This window comes from Giraffa tippelskirchi, chromosome 2 (genome assembly GCF_054371585.1).
Source record: "Giraffa tippelskirchi isolate mGirTip1 chromosome 2, T2T-mGirTip1v1.2.pri, whole genome shotgun sequence".
NCBI classification, from domain to species: Eukaryota; Metazoa; Chordata; class Mammalia; order Artiodactyla; family Giraffidae; genus Giraffa; species Giraffa tippelskirchi.
Window position 1 is genome coordinate 30365201 of NC_137276.1, and position 19899 is coordinate 30385099.

The 19899-nt window shown below is 41.5% G+C and overlaps 1 protein-coding gene across 5 annotated transcripts in view; it reads right to left on the reverse strand.

The window, feature by feature from the left end:
• Window positions 1–19899, reverse strand: part of CNNM1 (cyclin and CBS domain divalent metal cation transport mediator 1) — a 60313-nt gene that overhangs the window by 35171 nt on the left and 5243 nt on the right. The window lies entirely within an intron of this gene.

Consider the following 19899-nt stretch of genomic DNA (forward strand, 5'->3'; position numbering starts at 1 on the left):
CTCAAGCTTCTCATCCAGCATTTGAGGATAATACTAAAATGGTGATTTTCAGTATGGCTCCCAGAGCCTTCGATATGCCTCCCATTGAGAAGTGTGGTCTAATCTCCTCCCTTGAGTCTGGGCAGGCTTGTGACTGTTTCAATCAATTGAGAACAGGGAAAGTGAAAGTGAGTTGCTCAGTTGTGTCTGATTCTTTGCGACTCTATGGACTGTAACCCACCAGGCTCCTCTGTCCATGAAATTCTTCAAGCCCAGGGGATCTTCCTGACCCAGGGATCAAGCCTTGGTCTCCTGCCTTGCAAGCAGATTCTTTACACCTGAGCCACTAGGGGAAGCCCAGAGAACAGAGAAGTGTCTGCGATGAGGCTTCTGAGAATGCATCATAAAAAGCATGTAGCTTCTGCTGCATAAACACTCTAGGAAGTCTGACAACTACCTTGAGGCCACCATGGTGAAGGGGACCCATGTCAGTGCTTAGGTGACTGTCCCAGCTAAGCCTGGCCTTTCAGCCATCCCACCAAAGTGCCAGACAGGTTTGAGAAGAAGCCTTCTATGGCAGTGGATCCTGCCCCACCTGCTGGCATCCTCCCCAGTCAGCTAAGATGTTTCTAGCCACTGGCACAATCACTGTGAAGCAGAGATAAGCAACTCCCACTGAATTCCTGACTCAGGAATCTGTGAGCATGATAAAATGGTTGTTGTTTTATGCTTCCAAGTTTTGAGGTGGTTTGTTACTAGCAGCGGTTAACTAGGACAATCAATTTCCATCAAGTGATTGTGGAGTTCAAATGACCTAGTGGATGTGTCCAGGATCAGTTGCACAAATAGTCACTAGGGTAGTTAGGGAGTAAGGGCAGGGAGGTTTCCATAGTGTGAAGGTACTGTGTAAACTATAATATGTCAGAGGCATTTAGTTAACTTGCTGCCCAACAGCTGACTAACAATAGTTAACATTTATTGAGCTAACTACATGCCAGGTACTATTTGGAGCACTTCACATGTATCATTTCATTTCATCTTCATAACAACCCCTGAGACAAGTACCATTATTACTCCTATTTTACAAGTGAAACAACTGAGGCACAGATTGGTTAACTAATAAGACTAAAGTCACAGTCTGTAAGTGGCAAAGATAAACTTTGTGAACCCAGGTAAACTGGTTTTCAGTCCTAACCTTGAGACTGTCTTACCTAAGAGTCCTGCTTCACCTTGGTTTACTTTCATCCACTGATAGATGTATTTCCTGGATCTGTTTCTAAAAGGACAATCTGGGTGGTTCTTTTCCTTGGCTAAGAGAACATCTCCTTAAATTAGGAGAATATCTAGGGTACTGATTCAGATGTTATTCTTGCCCCCCCCCCAAAAAAAAGGAAGTTCATGCCTTATCACTGCTACCCTGTATAAGCTTTTGCTTGCCCACTGTTAGAAATTTCAGAGTAGTAAGCTTGCCAGTGCATAATTAACCATTAATATTTAAACAACATGAATTTCTGTATCAAATACCTCAAATTGCAAGACAGCTAGTTATTGGGATTTTTAACGGGACAGATGGCATCTATACCACTCAAAAATAGTCTCTAATTTTCTCTCCACCTTCAACTCATCCTGTGACTTACTCCCAAACTGACTTGATGAGGTCACTCCCCCAATCAAACACCCTCCCTAGTGTGCACAAAGTCAAATCTAGGCTCATTAGTTTGGTATTCTCAAGACTGTAAAATGTAGCACCTCCCTGTCTTTCTAACTGCATGCCCTGCCACATCCTCCAAATATCCTGTACTCCAGAGGAACCATGTTACCTCCAGCTCCTAACTTTCTCCACATCCATTTTCCAGGTTCTTACTCACACTGTTTCCTTTTCCCATTCTGTCTCTGTTGGACCTTCAAGTTTCAGCTCAGTGCCAGCTCTTCAGGAAAGCGCTCCTGGATTTGCCCCATTCTGAATCTGTACCAACCTTTCCTTGCCTGTGTTTCTAAACTCTTGATAACTCCATTAAAGCATTTATCACAATTTGCTGCTTCTCATAACTTACAATGTGTGTGTCCTCTACAGCAGCAGTCCCCAAACATTTTGGCACCAGGGACTGGTTTCATGGGAGACAATTTTTCCATGGGTGGGGAGGGGGATGGTTTTGAGATGATTCAAGTGCATTACACTTACTGTGCATTTTATTTCTAATCTAATGCTGCCACCGATCTGACAGGAGGTACCAGTCCGTGGCCTGGAGGTTGGGGACCCCTGCTCTACTGGGCCTACGTTTCTTCCTCAGATTGTAAGATTCTTCAGGACAAAGGCTCATACACTTAGTCAGGGTTCTCTCTACACAACAGGCAGCCAATAAGTGCCTGATGAACTGAACTAAGACTGAATAAAAATCCACAGTTTATGTAATACATGATATTAAAACCAGACAAAACCCTTTTTAAAAACTAAAATACAGTGTGTTTAAGTTAACATTTAAACTGAATCAGTGGTTCTAAAATTATCCTTTGAAACAACTACATCCTGCCCAATTGGATTGAAGTGTTTTGTAGCTTAAATTAGATTATGATAATTGTTAGGATGTGCTCAATTTAAAATTGTTTTTTTTTTTAACACATGTTCTTAAACTTCTGGCACCTGCTCTCACTTTTCTGCTAACATGTGCTAGCAGATGACAAAACAAATGACTAGCATAATGGAAAAAGTTGGAAAAGTGATTTCTTAAAATTATTTTCTATAACTGGATAATTTTTTGTTATGTGGAGCCCAGAATATGTATAATACAGCCATAATTCCTGCCACTAAGAGGTTAGTCCATATAATGGAATTAAATAAGTCAACATCTTATGTTGTTTCACAAGAAGTGTCCTAACTTCCATGTGAAAATCCACCATTGGTCTACACCTTTCAAGGTCAGTTTGAGGACAAACTATATGATCATCAGGGAATAATGATTTCAAGTCCTAATTATATGATATTCAAGACAATGTACTTGTGTAATCTATTTAGAAACATTTTATAATTCACAATCAGCCTTTATGATTCTGTCAAGTGTCTATAGAGATCTACAAATGAAGGAAGCCATTGTTTCTTGGGGACAGACTGGAACAGGAATCAATAATCACATAACCCTGTTCTGAGCTGACAATGGGACAAGAAAACCAGCTGTTCCCATGACACACATACCCCAGGTCCTTCCCTCAAAGCAGCTGGCCTTGGAGACGCAACTCCTGGCTCTCCTCCTCTTCCTAGGCCCCAGAAGTGCTGGGGAGCTGTGGGCCCGGGACGGAGTAGGTTCATGTCTCTATTAGAGATCTTAACCCTGAGGGATGACCTATGAGTATCCAAAATTGTGGCAGTGGGGGCTCAAATTTCGCAAGGGTTTCCATCTTTTGCTGGGCAAAAACTGGTTTCTAACATGCTTTATTTCTCCTCCCATGGATGAGTGCTGTGTTTACTTCCAAATGGCACACTTGAGGGAGAGGCTTCAATCGTGGTTAATCCCCTCTGCTGTCCTTCTATGAGGTTCTGTGAATGCTGTCCCTCTACAGACTGGCAGAATTTCTCCAGTTCCTTCTCACGACCACTAGCCTATTGATTTCAATTTCCTTCCAACTTACTAGAAATTTGGGTATCTGTGAAAGAAATTTAAAATATCAATAACCTCAGGTACGCAGATGATACCACCCTTAAGGCAGAAAGTGAAGAAGAATTAAAGAGCCTCTTGATGAAAGTGAAAGAGGAGAGTGAAAAACATTCAAAAAACTAAGATCATGGATTCTGGTCCCATCACTTCATGGAAAATGGATGGGGGAACAATGGAAACAGCAAGAGACTTTATTTTCTTGGGCTCCAAAATCACTGCAGATGGTGACTGCAGCAATGAAATTAAAAGATGCTTGCTTCTTGGAAGAAAAGCTATGATAAACCTAGACAGCTTATCAAAAACTAGAGACGTTACTTTGCCAACAAAGGCCCATTTAGTCAAAGCTATGGTTTTTCCAGTAGTCATGTATGGATGTGAGAATTGGACTATAAAGAAAGCTGAGTGCCAAAGAACTGATGCTTTTGAACTGTGGTGTTGGAGAAGACTCTTGTGAGTTCCTTGGATTGCAAGGAGATCAAACCAGTCAATCCTAAAGGAAATCAGTCCTGAATATTCACTGCAAGGACTGATGCTGAAGCTGAAACTCCAATACTTCGGCCACCTGATGCCAAGAACCGACTCCTTGGAAAAGACCCTGATACTGGGAAAGATTGAAGGCAGGAGAAGGGGATGACAGAGGGTAGCCTCTAGGCTACTTCCTCTCAGGCTCTGATTTGCAATCTTCAGCTGCAATGCTGTCTACAGCTCAATGAAACATGAAATAGAGAATACACACCTATGGCTTGAGACTTGTTTGGACCACAGTGTTAGGATGATTTTTGTGGAACTGGAGAAGTAGTCCTCAAAGAAGCATAAGGGGTAAGAATATGGGATTAAGTCATACTAAAGCCCTCCATTAAGCAGGGCCACCTGGTGAGACCCTCTACCCCAATGCTTTGGAATACATTCCACCTAGTTCAGTGTTTCTCAATGCTGGCTCTACACAAGAATCATCTGAGAAACTAATAAATACACTCTGAAGACGGGATCTCATGCCCAGACATTCTGATTTCATCTGTTTGGGATGGGGCCATGACACCAATAGTTAAAAACATTCCTCAGGTAATACCAATGTTCAGCCAAGTCTGAGACTTATTACCTGCTTTACAGTCATGGTTCTCAAAGTGTGGTCCCTGGACTATCAGCATCACTTGAAATGCAAATTCTCAGGCCCCACTCCAGAGCTAGTAAATCAGAATCTCAGGGGGTACAGTCCAGTGATCAGTGGTCTAATAAGCTTTTAGCTGGTTATGATGCAGGCTAAAGTTTGAAAACCACTGGTTTATAGGTAGGCTCTATAACACTCTGGTTATGTGTCTGATGACCTCTACTGAGGAAGAGAAACAAGCACCGAGATTTCTAATACAATCCTCGTCCTTCCCGTGTACTTGGTTTAAGTCTCAAGATGTTAAGTACTCCTGAAAGCAGAGAAAAGAACCTCCTGGACAAATGGTAGTTGTGTGGCAAGCTGATGAATGCTTTCTCTCATATGATGTGGTAGTTATGGTATTTTGTTACAGGGCACGGAGTGGCAGCTGACTCTTTCATGCTGAGCCTGGAAAGAGGTTTTTTACAGCTTTTGTACCAATGAGACAAGTTTGAAGTACTGCACCATCTATTAGGCTCTTGGTATAACTGAGGTCAATAAAATTTCCCACTTTTGAAAGTCAAACTAGTCTTTTCTGTTGCCCCAAGAATCCAAAGGGTGGTTCTAGTACTGGTTACTGGTAGTGCTCTGTCTTCACTACCTGGCATCAACATGCCCAAGCTGTAAGTCAGACTTCTTAGAAGGGTGACTAGGTTTTCAAACATTGCTTTTGAAGCAGTGGTTCTCAACTGGGGCTGATTTTTGCCTCCCAGGGAACATCTGGCAATGTCTGGAGACAATCTGGCTTGTCACAACTTGGGGCAGGAGATGATACTGGCATCTAGTCGGAAGAGGTCAGGGATGCTGTTGCTCTACAACAGCCTCAACATAAGGAGTGTCGAGGTTGGAAGCCTTGCCCTAAAGAAAATTATAAGTGTCAGCAACATTACAACTGTACTTTGGTATTTGAAGAAGTTGGAATATCCTCCAAAGGTCCTTAATAAATGTAGCTTCTAGATGGTTTAGGCATATCCACAGAGAAGAGCTCCCAAGTACCCTATCAGCATACCTCCCATGCCTTGAGAAGAAAATCAAATAATTGATTTGCTTTCTCTCTCTTTCAAAAATAGTTACAGCACTTTGGTAAGGTAATTGTTCCCAAGATAAAATACAGAAGCCAGGGGGAAAGCTTACTGCTTGAAAATAGGGAACCAAGGAAAGCAGAAATCATTTTATGGTTTTATGGTTTCTGCCTCACTTATGACCTTCACCTTGTAAAATCTAGTGGCTTTGCTACATTCTTATTCTTTCTGGTATCCCTACAATATCTTTTATTCATTTGGTAGGCAGTATTGAGTGCCTCTTCTTTCCTTCCTTTTTAAAAAAAATATTTATTTATTTATTTGGGTGTGCCAGGTTTCAGTTGCAGCATGTGGGATCCAGCTCCCTGACCAGAGAGTGAAACTGGGTCCCCTGCATTGGGAGCACTGGACCACCAGGGAAGTCCCAAGTGCCTCTTCTTTCTTATTGTGGTCTTGGTGACTCTCTATCACTTGAAGTGTGGGACCAGCAGCGTTGCACATCACCTCATTCAAAATGCAGGCTCTTGCATTTGAGTCAGTTCTAATGAAGTGGATGAACCTAGAGCCTCTTATACAGAGTGAAATAAATCAGAAAAACAAATATCATATATTAACACATATATATGAAATCTAGAAAGATGGTCCTGATGAACCTATTTGTAGGGCAGCAATGGTGACGCAGACATAGAGAACAGACTTGTGGACATGGGGGAGCGGTGAAAGAGAGGGTGGGATGAACGGAGAGAGTAGCATGGAAATGTATACATTACCATATGTGAAACAGATAGCCAGTGGGAATTTGGTGTATGACTCACGGAGCTCAAACCAGTGCTCTGTGACAACCTAAAGGGGTGGGAGGGAGGTCCAGAGGGAGAGGACATATGTATACCTATGGCTGATTCATGCTGATGTATGCAGACACCAATACAATATTGTAAAGCAATTATTCTTAAATTGAAATAAGTGAATTAAAAAAATGATGCAGGTTCTTGGGTTCTATTCCTGACTTACAGAATCTGGATCTTGGTGGGCGAGGTCCAGACAGCTGCTTTAATAATATCCCAGGTGATTCTTATGTACATTAGAGTTTGAGAAGCACTGCTCTTGACACTTGCTATTCAGTGTGGCCCTTGAACCAGGCATCATAGGATCACCTGGGAGCTTGGCAGTCTGAGTCACGATCTGCAGATCTGCAAGATCTCAGGTGATTCTTATGACTCTTATGGAATTGAGTATGAGAAGAGCTGGCCAAGACTACCCTGTTTTTCTTTCTACCCTTATGACTAATATTTTTCTGCTCCCATTGTGGATTCGTTTACTTTATCCTCACCTGAAGGTAAATATTGGAGAAGGAAATGGCAACCCACTCCAGTATTCTTGCCTGGAAAATCCCATGGACAGAAGAGCCTGGCAGGCTACAGTCCAGGGGGTCACAAAAGAGTCAGACACAAATTAGCAACTAAACAACAACAACAACAAAGATAAATATATCTTAAAGACTTTAGCTCAGTGATACTCAACACTGACTGCCTGTGGGAATTAGCTGGGGAGTTTAAAACCTATTGATACCTGTGGCTCACCCAGGAAAGTTCTGACTTAATTAGTCTGGCGTGTGGTCCAGGCATTGGGATGTTCAAAACATCTTCAGGTGACTCTAAAGTAGGCAGTTGCAGTTAAGAATCTCTACTGCAATCCTTGATCCTCTGCTCTTCTCTCTCCTCTGGATTAAATATCCTTGGGACTTCCCCGTAGTCCAGTGGTTAAGAATCCACCTTACAATGGAGGAAATGTGGGTTTGATCCCCGATTGGGGAACTAAGATCCCATATGCTGTAAACAACTAAGCCGGTGAGCCTCAACTAGAGACTGAAGATCCTGCATGCAGCAACTAAGACCCGATGCAGCCAAATGATCAATTAAAAAAAAAAAAAATCCCAGAAGAGCCTTTCAATGTCACCATCACCTCTTTCCTGAACTAGATTTATATCTTATCATCATAGTCTATTTTGAACTGTCATCTTGTTTTAGACATTGTGCCTGAGCTGTCCCTTTGTCTTGTCAAAATCACTTATCCAAATAGGAACACACGATTTCCAAGACCCACTATCCCCACTCTGCCTCCCTCTCCACCATAACAAATGGCACCTTCAGCTCTAACCCAGGAGTTGTAACCCAGGAGTCAGTTTTTACCTTCTTTTCCTTTGCTCCTATTTAGAAAAAAAAATCCCAATAAACTTCCAATTCTTTTTCCTCTTCATTCTCTCAACTAGTATTTATTAAATACTACCATGTGCCAAGCACTCATCTAGGCACTGGGCATGCAGCAATGAACACGATGGACAAAATCACTTTCCTCCTGTAGCTTATATTCTAGTACGTGGGGTGAGAGATAATAAGGCAGATAAATATATGAACTCTATTGCTCTGGCTACAGGAACAGCATAGCAGGGAAGACTGGTGAGGGAGTGTGTGGACGGACTGACCATGTGGTACAGTTCTAGGCAAGGGATGCCAGATAAACTCCCTGAGAAGCTGGTGCATGAATACAGATCTAAAGGTGGTGAGGTAGGGAGCCCTGTGGATACCTGGGGGATATCAGCAGCACAAGATGCAAAGGCCTTGAGTTTTGGAAGTGTAACTGATGTGCTTGAGGAATGGTTGCAGAGTGAAAGAGGACAGTAGCGGGCCAAGGTCAAGGAGGAAAGGGGTGGGGTATTTGCCACTTTGATAGACAGAGCCTGAAAGGTCTTTGTGAGGACTGCGGCTTCTACTCTGGGTGAGATAAAGCCATTGTAGAGTTTTGTGTTTGTGTGTATGTTTGGTTTTGGCAAAAAAGTGATATGATCTGACTTACATTTTAAAAGAATCTCTCCAGCTGCTGTTTGAAGAGTGGACACAAAGTGGGCAGAGGTGGAAGCAGAGAGACGTCACAGCTCTGGTATTCATCCAAATGAGAGATGGCTGATGGCATGGACCAAGGTGTATTGGAGGTAGTGAGATGTAGACAGAGTCTCTATATATGTTGAAAGCAGAACCCATATAAGGGACTGGATATGTGGCAAGAGAGACAGAGAAGTTTGGGCCTGAAAAACTAGAAGAATGGAACTGCAATTTAGGGAGTTGGGGCATATTGTGCAAGGTGTAGATTTAGCAAAGAGAGCAGAAGTTCAATTCTGGATAGTTTGAAGTTTGTGATGCCTTTTAAGCCTCCAAGTGGAGATGTCAAATGTCAGTTAGAAATTTAAGTCTGGTTTAGGTTGGTGATCTTTGGGAGAACGAATGAAATAAACAAAGGGAGTAAGAGAAGACAAAGAGATTTATTTCTCAGCCCTGAGCGCTCCCACCATTCAGAGGTTATAGAAATGCTACATTCAAGCAACAGATATTTGAGTGTCTGATAGGGGTAGGTCCTGTCCCAAGTGCTGACAATGTATCAGTGAATATGATGTAGGAGGAACAGAAAAGGAGACTGAGAAGGAGTGTCCAGAAAGCAATGAAGCCTCATATTTCCCTCTTTCCAATTGCAAGTATATAGTTGTTAATTTCCATACTCTCATTGTATCCTGGAGAATTGCACCAATATCCTACCCAGTCCTCCCGTTGTTTTTTTTTCTGCTGTAATCAATCCTATCCAGTAAAACCAGATTGCCCCCAAACACTTCATTCATGAGGTTATTCCTCATCTCAGTAACATGGATGGGTAACCAGGGAAGATCATTTCTGAACTCTTCTTCCTGCCATTAGAGGCCTCCATGGCTTGGGGTATATACGTTGCCTTCTTTCCCACTAACTCTATCAAAATATGTTGTGCCAAAGAATTGAGGCTTTTGAACTGTGGTGTTGGAGAAGACTCTCGAGAGTTTCTTGGACTGCAAGGAGATCCAACCAGTCAATCTTAAAGAAAATCAGTTCTGAATACTCATTGGAAGGACTGATGCTGAAGCTGAAACTCCAATACTTTGGCCACCTGATGCGAAGAACTGACTCATTTGAAAAGACTCTTATGCTGGGAAAGATTGAAGGCGGGAGGAGAAGGGGACGACAGAGGATGAGATTGTTGGATGGCATCACTGACTCTATGGACATGAGTTTGAGTAAGCTTCGGGAGTTGGTGATGGACAGGGAGGCCTGGCGTGCTGCAGTCCATGGGGTTGCAAAGAGTCAGACATGACTGAGTGACTGAACTGAACTGAACTGCAGCTTTAAGAGCTTTCATTGATCTGGTATGATATTTGTTTGTAGATTATGTTTTTTTTTAATTTGTCTGGGATGTCTGAGGAAGGGCACAGTGATACAGAAGGAAATCTAACTGATGACAGGATAAAAGAAATGTAAGGAAATTTCCACAATCAATTTGGTCTCTGGGCCCTATCCAAGGTAAACAGCTGTCATTCTTATTTTCTTATTATATGCAATGACTTCCATATGGGCTGAATCAGGGAAAGCACTTGTTACACAAAATAACTAACTAGATAGAATTCATTTAACTAGATCAGTGAGGTGAAAGGCAAATGGGGGACTGTCTTACGTACTACATAAGCATTATCTTTAGCCTTCATGTTAATATTACAATGTAGGATCAATATTGCTGTTTTTAAAATACTGTCATTTTAAGAAGGAAGGTAAGCCTCATTTGGAGTGGTGGAGTGACCTGCCCTAGTCACACAGCTAGTAAACAGAAGAGCAGGGCCCAGGTTCCTGTGACTATGTCTGACTGTGGCTCCGTGGTCTGAGACAGCAAATCACAGATGTGGCTTCTGGGTCTGCCTCAGTCATTAACACTGAACAGGACACTTGTGTCTCCAGATCCCATGTGCCTCTTCAACAAAATGGGGATAAATTCTACTGACTTCACATGCATGGTGAGCACAAAATGAATTACTGTTTGGAAAGATCTTTGCAAATGTAAATGCTTTGCAACTATAAGGGATTATCATCACTATTTTTATAATTTGTCTTTTCTGGGCCTCAGCTTTCTCTGCCTTAAAATTAAAGGATGGGGGGATTTACCTCGTGGTGCAGTAGATAAGATCCTCCTGCCAATAGAGGGGACACGGGCTCAAGCCCTGGTCTGGGAAGATTCCACATGCCTTGCAACAACTAAGCCCTTCCGCCACAACTGCTGAGCCCCCATTCTAGAGCCTGTGAGCCACAGCTACTGAAGTGCGCATGCCTAGAGCCAGTGTTCCCCAACAAGAGAAGCCACCAAAATGAGAAGCCTACACACTGCAACAAAGAGTCAGCACAGCCAAAGTAAATAAATAAATAAAAATTACAAAAAAATTTTAAGGATGGGATCAGGTGATCTCCAAGGTCATTTTTCATGCTCTAAAATTCTATACTAAACAGTCCTGGGCCACAAAACCAGTTTGGCTTAACAGGGTGCTTCTTTGTGATGAGATGTGCTTTGCTTAATCACACAAGTCATGTCCGACTCTTTGCAACCCTATGGACTGTAGCTAGTCAGGCTCCTCTGTCCATGGGGATTCTCCAGGCAAGAATACTGGAGTGGGTTGCCATGCCCTCCTCTGGTGTGATGATATATGACATATCAAAATTTTAACAGTGCCAATAATTATAGCCTCTTAAGTTTACAAAGGAGCTTGAACTCCTAAGTTTTATATTTTAATATTAAAGAATACGATAAGAAATATTACCTTGACACAAGCTAGACTTAAAAAAAAATTTATACAATCAAATCAAATCACTTTCTATCAAATCAGGAAGAGCAACACACAAAATATCCTACCAGTCCTGCAGCAACCACCTTAATCTGGAAAAGCAAAACAGTCCCTTTTTCTAGTTTTTTTAAAAAGTCTGTACTTTGTAGTAATCCTGCCCTACTTCATCAGAAATAATCAGTGCATTTATCACAAAAAAATTTCTCGAGCCACTAAAAGACAATTATAAAAAAAGCCAGCCATGTCACCCAGAACACCATGGTAACCAGGATCACCAGGGCATGAAGAAAATTGTTGTTAGTAACTAGATTCTAAGCTGGTTGGCAGTCTGGCTTGCTAAGCAACACTACAAAAAATAGCAGCGTAACCACCCATTATCTGGAGGTGACTTCGCACGGTTTTGAGTCTGGTCCCAGGAGGAACCATTCTAGGTCTGTACACCAACCCCATACCTGAGACTCCCAGTCCAAGCCTAATTAATCATTTATTCAACAAATACTTATTGAAGCCTATTGTACATCAGGCATATGATTCCCAACCCGTGTATTTACTTGGTTTCTCAGTTAAATAGAATGATTTTGTGATGAGCGAGGTGGGGACAGGGATTTGCTTGAGGCTGACTCAAAAAGAACTAGCAGCTGATAGCCAGAGGACAGAGAAAAATGAAAGTGCAGAGAACTGATTTATAATGCAGCATAAAATAACTACACTCTCATGACCATGATCATGCATCATCAAGAAAAGGTTGTTATATTTAGGATCCTTTATTAAGGCAGGCAGGAACGGGCATAAAACATTTTAGAAATATCACCACCAAAAATGGTTAAAATATACAGTTTTGGCACTTGGAGAGAACATAAATTATGTTTGACAAACGTCTCGATCTGCCTAGTTCTCCATTTTGCTGGAAGAAAAGCAACAATATAATCATGGCTTTAACAGCTTTTGAAGGTCCTCTTGGCTCTCTTTCCTTTTCTCACTCAAGCTCCTGCCTCAGCTAGAATGTCTTTTCCCTTCATAACTGCTTATCAGAGTCCCTCTTCATTCACTTCCTCAGAGAAGTTTTCCCACATCCTTCCAGGGAATCATTTCTCCCTAGCAGCCAACGCCCCTCGGCCCTCCATCACCCATAGATGTTGTCCGGATGCCCTTGTCTGCACCCCAGGCTGCTCTGTATCATTTCCATCAGGGTCCTTCCTCTTTTCATGCTCTTGGATATTTACATTCATATCCATCTCCCAGAGCCCTGGTAGCCCAGAATTCTGATCACATCGATAGAAAGAAGACTGGTCGGCAGAGGTGGTGCTTTCCCCACTGGGTGTCAAATGGCTCAGGAACCCTGCAAGACACCCACTTGGCCCTCTTTCCTCAGAGCCTTTGCATGTCTGTTCCCTTCTCCTGGAAAGCTCTGGTGAACTCCTCTCCACCCTTTAGGATTCAGCACAAATATCACGTGGGGAGGGGGTAGTTTATCCTAACCTGTAAGACCAGGTCAGGACCCCCTGTTATATGCTCTCAGAGCTCCCTATACTTTTCCTTCAAATCACTTGTCTTCCTTTGTAATTGTTTACTATTAGTGTGTATCTCCTTACTTGACTGCAAGCAGCAGGAAGACTGGAGGCCTCATAGAGAATAATGTCATATAGAAGGAAGGAAGGGAGAAAGGGAAGAACGGAAGGAAGAATTGAGAAGAATCTAGTTTGGAAAGGAATAGACAGCAGGAAATAGAGGATTGAAATTGTTATTAAAGGTCCAGGAATCTCTAAACATGGGCCTAGAGGTAAACCAGTTTATGAGAGTACTAGAAAAATCTATTCACCACTAAAAAACTAAGATCGTGGCATCTGGTCCCATCACTTCATGGCAAATAGAAGGGAAAAAAGTGGCAACAGTGACAGATTTTATTTTTCTTGGGCTTCACACTCACTGTGGACAGTGACTGCAGCCAGGAAATTAAAAGACGCTTGCTCCTTGGAAGGAAAGCTGTGACAGACCTGAAAAAGTGAAAGTGAAAAAAATGGTGAAAAAAAAAGTGAAAGCTGTCGCGTCCAACTCTTTGCGACCCCATGGACTATACAGTCCATGGAATTCTCCAGGCCAGTATACTGGAATGGGTAGCCTTTCCCTTCTCCAGGGGATATTCCCAACCCAGGGATCGAACCCAGGTCTCCTGCATTGCAGGCAGATTCTTTACCAACTGAGTGACAGACTTAGACAGTTGTATTAAAAAGCAGAGATATCACTTTGCCAACAAAAGTCTGCATAGTCAAAGCTTTGGTTTTTCCAGTAGTCATGTATGGATGTGAAAGTTGGACCATAAAGAAGGCTGAGCACAGAGGAACTGATGCTTTTGAATTGTGGTGCTGGAGAAGACTCTTGAGACTACCTTGGACTGTAAGTAGATCAAACCAGTCAATGCTAAAGGAAATCAGTCCTTAATATTCATTGGAAGGACTGATGCTGAAGCTGAAACACCAATCCTTTGGCCACATGATGTGAAGAACTGACTCTTTGGAAAAGACCCTGATGCTGGGAAAGATTGAAGCCAAAAGGATAAGGGGACAACAGAGGTTGAGATGATGAGATAGCATCACCAACTCAATGGACATGAGTTTGAACAAACTCCGGAAGATAGTGAAGGACAGGGCAGCCTGGTGTGCTGCAGTTCATGGGGTTGCAAAGAGTTGGACATGATTTAGTGGCCAAACAACAATAGAAAAATCTACAGACCCCCTGCCCTGAGACACCAAATGCTTTAAGGGAGCCAGAAACATGACCAAGTGTATCTGGTTGTTAAAAAATAAAATCAAGGTAAGCTACTATGTCCTCCAAGTAAAAGAAGACCCACAAAACATGATAAAAAGAGGAAACAGAATTTGACTGCAGTCTGTGGGGGTTAGCGTAGATATAAACAGAGTCTGATAACAAAGGCTGTTATGTTCTAGAAAGGGTAAGTAAATCTAAAAAAAAGAAAGTGTGAATCAGACTCTCTCTCAGGTCTTCCAGCGCTCCTTTCAGTTCAGATTCTCTTGTTATCTGGTATATCTACTGCTAGGCTAAGAAAAAAAGACTACTGCATAACAATATTAAAACAATCACAATGAAAAGTTGTAAAGAAAGAAATATAAATCAGCAATTTTAGCACCTTGTATAATTAATTATTTTCACTTTTCCTTGTTTTCTTTTGTTCTTCCTCCCTGGATATGATGGACCATGCTTTGTTTACTGTTACTCTAATTATTATTGTTTAGAAGGAACATCTTATTCTAAGTTTTACTAATTATTATTTAGCAATGTTTAACACATTTTAAAGCATATTACCTCTAATTATATCGGTGAAATATAACTTTGAGTGAAATAACTTTTTAATTTCCTTTTATAGAAGACAAAGAAAGGAACATTAATGTTTTGGCAGCTTTTTATAGAATTAAACAGTGGGATGACTATTCTTTCTGCTAAAATAGCTCACAATAGAATTTGGAGTGATGAAGCAAAACACTGACTTTTCAGATTATTCCCCAGTGAAAATGTTATACTGTGTGTCTGTGCCAGAAGCACTTACTGGCTGGTTGGATGTACTTTAGGGAACAAATTGCATGCAGTAGACCAAAAATTGAAGTGGACCTCTTTCAGCCCCATAATTGCTGCTCAATGTCTTTCTTGTTCACGTCTATATTCCCAAGTCCCACCCAGGTGCCTGGCCCAAAGCAGCAATTCAATAAATATTAATTGAATGAATGAATCAATCAATCAATGGACAAAGGCCGAGTTTGAAAACAGCAACAGGCCATTTACATTTTAGATGGCTATGCTTGCCTACAAGATCGAGTAACCCAACATTACATGGATTTTGCTGTCTTTTGTTTAGGAAGACAGAGCTATATTGTTTAACCAAGTTAGATACTGGAGCTATAGTACCCAGAGGCCTTCAACTTTGGAACAAAGCTTTTTTCCTTCCCCATGTTATCTATACAAGATTAGTTTTCTCCTAAAAACAATCCAATAAATATAAGAGTAAACTTTAGAAATTAAGTTCAATAAATTTCTAAGGCTGTGTTTTTTGAATTAGTGTTCCCAAATTATAGAACTCAACTCAAGGAGACTACTGTGAAAATAATACCACCTCATCAAAAAATCACTCTTGGGATTAGAATGAGATATTTGATCTCTGGAAGAAGGTAAGACCAGAGGGTTTTTCTTTTTTTCCTGTTTAAGAATTTGATTAATGTTGTTATTGCATGCACCATATTTTTAACATGACAAAATATTAAAAGTTATTATTTCAGGACAGTAGAATGATTATCTTCTGGTGATTTTCATACTTTGTTTTACAGTTTTCAATTTTCTAGAGTGAATAAGTATAAAACTTAAAATTTTAGTAAAACTTTTGTAAAAGCAAAATAACCCTATCATAATCACTCTCTTCTCCATAGTCTCATTGCATGTCAGTATTTCTATTATTTCATGTTTGCTTTCTCTGGTGGCTCAGCTGGTAAAGAAGCCACCTGCAATGTGGGAGACCTGGGTTCAATCCCTGGGGTGGGAAGATCCCCTGGAGAAGAGAATGGCTAACCACTTCAGAATTCTGGCCTGGAGAATTCCATGGACTGTATAATCTATGGGGTTGCAAAGAGTCGAACATGACTAAGGACTTTCACTTTCACATTTGCTTTAATGATTTATATACAGGTCTGTCTTATCCACATAACTTACATGCTAAGCTATGACTTGTGAAATGTAACATTGTAGGAAGTTGGGGGGAAAGACCAGTTCAGGCTGCCTTCTAGCTTTTCAAAGGGGAAAGCTATTTTCCCATTAAGCTGAAGGCTCCTTGAGAGGAGGGATTGTGTCTCATATACCCAACTCTTAGCACAGTGTTTGGAAAGGGCTAAATAATTGTTACCTAAAGAAGTAAAGAAACATAATGCTGCTGCTGCTTAGTTGCTTCATTTGTGTCTGACTGTGCAACCCTATGGGCTATAGTCCACCAGGCTCCTCTGGTCCATGGATTTTTCCAGGCAAGAATACTGGAGTGGGTTGCCACACCTTCCATCAGGGGATCTTCCCAACCCAGGGGATCGAACCCGGATGCATTGCAGGTAGATTCTTTTACCACTGAGCCACCAGGGAACTCAAAGAAACAAATACATAACACTTTTCCCCTAACATTTAAACTTTGACTTTGTCCTTCTGCATGGTCCAAAGTGATTGGACTGAAGATAATGAATGATTCATTTACGAGAGCTCTGCAGATCCCTTCCATTATAAACAAGTTCAACTCCTTCCAGTGATTCATTCAGTCATTCAGTAAAGACTTATTGAAAACTTACTGTGTCATATCCATTGTTAGGTGCTACAGCTACAAAGGTAGATATGACAGCCTCTGTCCTCCAGATGCTCTCTATATGGATGGGTGGCACTTTTCAACAGATACTAATAATACCCCATTAGTTCAATAACAGAGATATTGAAGAATTAAGTTGTCCAAACATGAGGTTTACAGGAGAAGTTTCGCAGAGGAGGTGGCCCTTGTGCTGTGTGTTAAAGGAGGGGCTAGAGTAGTAATTGGGCTTCCCTTGTGGCTTACATGGTAAAGAATCTGCCAGCAATGCGGGAGACCAGGGTTTGGTCCCTGGGTCGGGAAGATCTCCTGGAGTAGGAAATGGCAACCCACTCCAGTATGTTTGCCTGGAGTAGGGATTAGTCAGGTGATGTATGTTTCTGTCAAAGAGGACAATAGCACAGTGTGGCCATGAAGATTGGCCTTGCTGGAGCATAAAACTGTGGGAGTGATGAGTCTGCAGGGGAGGGCTGGGAGCAGGTCCTAAGGGCACAGCTTAGACTTCATCTTGTAGGCAGTGGGGAGGACTGCAGAAGTGTTTGAAGCAGAGGATGATGACACCAGGGATTATTTATTGGCTCTGGAAAGGATGGATTTGAAGGTGGAAAAAAATTGGAGGAAGTAGAACTTCTCAGGAGGCATTTGCACAAATGAGTATGTAATAGATTTGTGTTTATAGTTAGTAATCAGAGCTAACATTTATTTAGCACTTATTATATGACAGTTACTAAATAAGCTGTATTATGCAATATTGTCTTGCTGCTGCTGCAATATTGTCTGTCTTAATATTATCTTAATATTTCAAATAATCCTGACTCAAACAGGTGCTCTGTATCAACCTAGAGGTATGGGATGGGGAGGGAGATGGGAGGGAGGTTCAAAAGGGAGGGGATATACATATACCTATGGCTGATTCATGTTGAGGTTTGACAGAAAACAAAATTCTATTAAGCAATTATCCTTCAGTTAAAAAGATAAAGTGAAAAATAATCCTATTATTACCCTTATTTTACAGCTAATGAAGCAAAGAGTTAAATAAATTGTCCAAGGCCAGGATGCAACCCAGAGCAGTCTGGTACCAAAGCTTATGCTCTTAATTCCTATCTCATTTGTTTAATTTCTGTCTCCTGTATTAGTATGAAAGCTCCATTCAGACAGGGCCCCTGTTGGTAGTATTCTCCACTGTGCCTACACAATATTATTTATTGAATAAAATTAAAGAATAACCTAAGTGGAATAAATAGTGGACTAAGTTATGCATAGGTATTCAATACAAGAAATATGCAATATTGGCAAACTTTTTTGCAGACTTTGTTCAAATATGGGGCTGACTTTGGAGATTATTATGGACTGAATGCTTGTGTGCTTTCCCCTCTCCAAATTGACACGTTGAAGCCCCAACTCCCAGTGGGCCTCTAAGGTTCAATGAGATCAGAAGGGTGGGGTCCTAATCCAAAAGGACTGGTGATTTCATGAGAAGAAGAGACACCGGAGCTGTTTCTCTGTCTCCCTGTGCGTGTGCACTAAGGGAAGGCCACGTGAGGACACAGTGAGAAGGTAGCTGTCGGCAAGCCAGGAAGACAGCTCTTATCAGAGACCAAATCAGCTGGAACCTTGATCTTGAGCTTCTCGCCTCCAGAAAAGTGAGAAAATAGATTTCTGTTGTTTAAGCCATTCAATTTGACATATGTTGTGGCAGCCTGAAATCACTGTGGCAGATAGTGATTAATAGGATGAGGGTGGGGGGAAGGAGAGAATCTCTAGCCTGGTAGCCTGTGGGCACAGTGGTGCCACTAACTGGGGTGGAAAACCCAGGAAGAGGAAAGATTGGTCATGGTCAATGGAACAACACGAATTATTCTGTACTTAAAGTTCACCTCACTCAAACACAGAAATAAAATAGTAATCAGCCATTTAAGATCATTTATTCAATAAATATTTATTCAACCTCTTGTCATGATGGCCAGTACTTTCCTGGTGGGTCAGCAGTAAAGAATTTGCCTGCCAATGCAGGAGATGTGGGTTCAATCTCTGGGTTGGGAAGATCCCCTGAAGACAGAAATGGCAATCCACTCCAGTATTCTTGCCTGGAGAATTCCATGGACAGAGGAGCCTGGCTGGCTATAGTCTATGGGGTCACACAGAATCAGGTATGACTTAATGACTAAACAACAACAAGAAGAAGTAGTCATGAGGGCCACTGTGTTTGTTCTGAGCACATAAAGTAAGTAAGATTCATCCTCTGCCCTCAAGGAATTCACTGTCTAGTGGGGAGAAATATTGTTCCTTTTTGTAAAGCTAGCATGCTTGCTTTCCTTTCCCCCACTTCTAAAGACTTGGAACGCCCAAGAAATATATAGAGAAAATCTTAAATGGATATGAGCTTTGGAGTCACAAGACCCGGACTTGAATCTGGGCCTTGGAATATACCAACCAGGTGAGTGATGATCTTAGGCAGAGCAAGGAACTCTTCTGATGCTTATGGTCCTCACCTACACCTGCAGAGTTGTTTTACGGATAAGAGAGGTAGAAATTTTTTGTAAAATGCATATTAGCAATTAGTGTAATTATAAAAAGCTACATTTCCAACCTGCAGAAACAGGAGGTGAATCAGTCACAGGCAGCAAGTCTGAAGTGAAAGACCAGCTTTGAACTCTTTGGATGGCAGGAGTTTTGGGATGGGAAGTGGAATAAGACGTGTGGTGGGGAAAAAATAGGCTTTCGGGTCCTTCAGTCTGGTTCAAATCATGATTCAGGCAATTATTAGCTCTGGAAAGTTGAGCAAGTCATGTAATCAGTCTGAGCTCTAGTTTCTTCATCTGTAAAATGGAGTTAATAATTCTTACCCAGGAGGGTTGTTCTGAGTATATGAAGAGCTTGGCGCGGTGCCTGGTAGAGCTGTTGCTCAATTAATGGTAACTGTTGTTCCTATTAAAATGACCATTTTCCTCTCCTACCTCCTAAGGGGTTTGTTTAGGCGGTTAAATTACCTGAAGTACAAGGGAGTGAGGGAAATGGAAGGGCTGTTATGACTTGACTAAAACGTTATTTTTAAAGGTAAAGAAAGATAGTTCAATTCA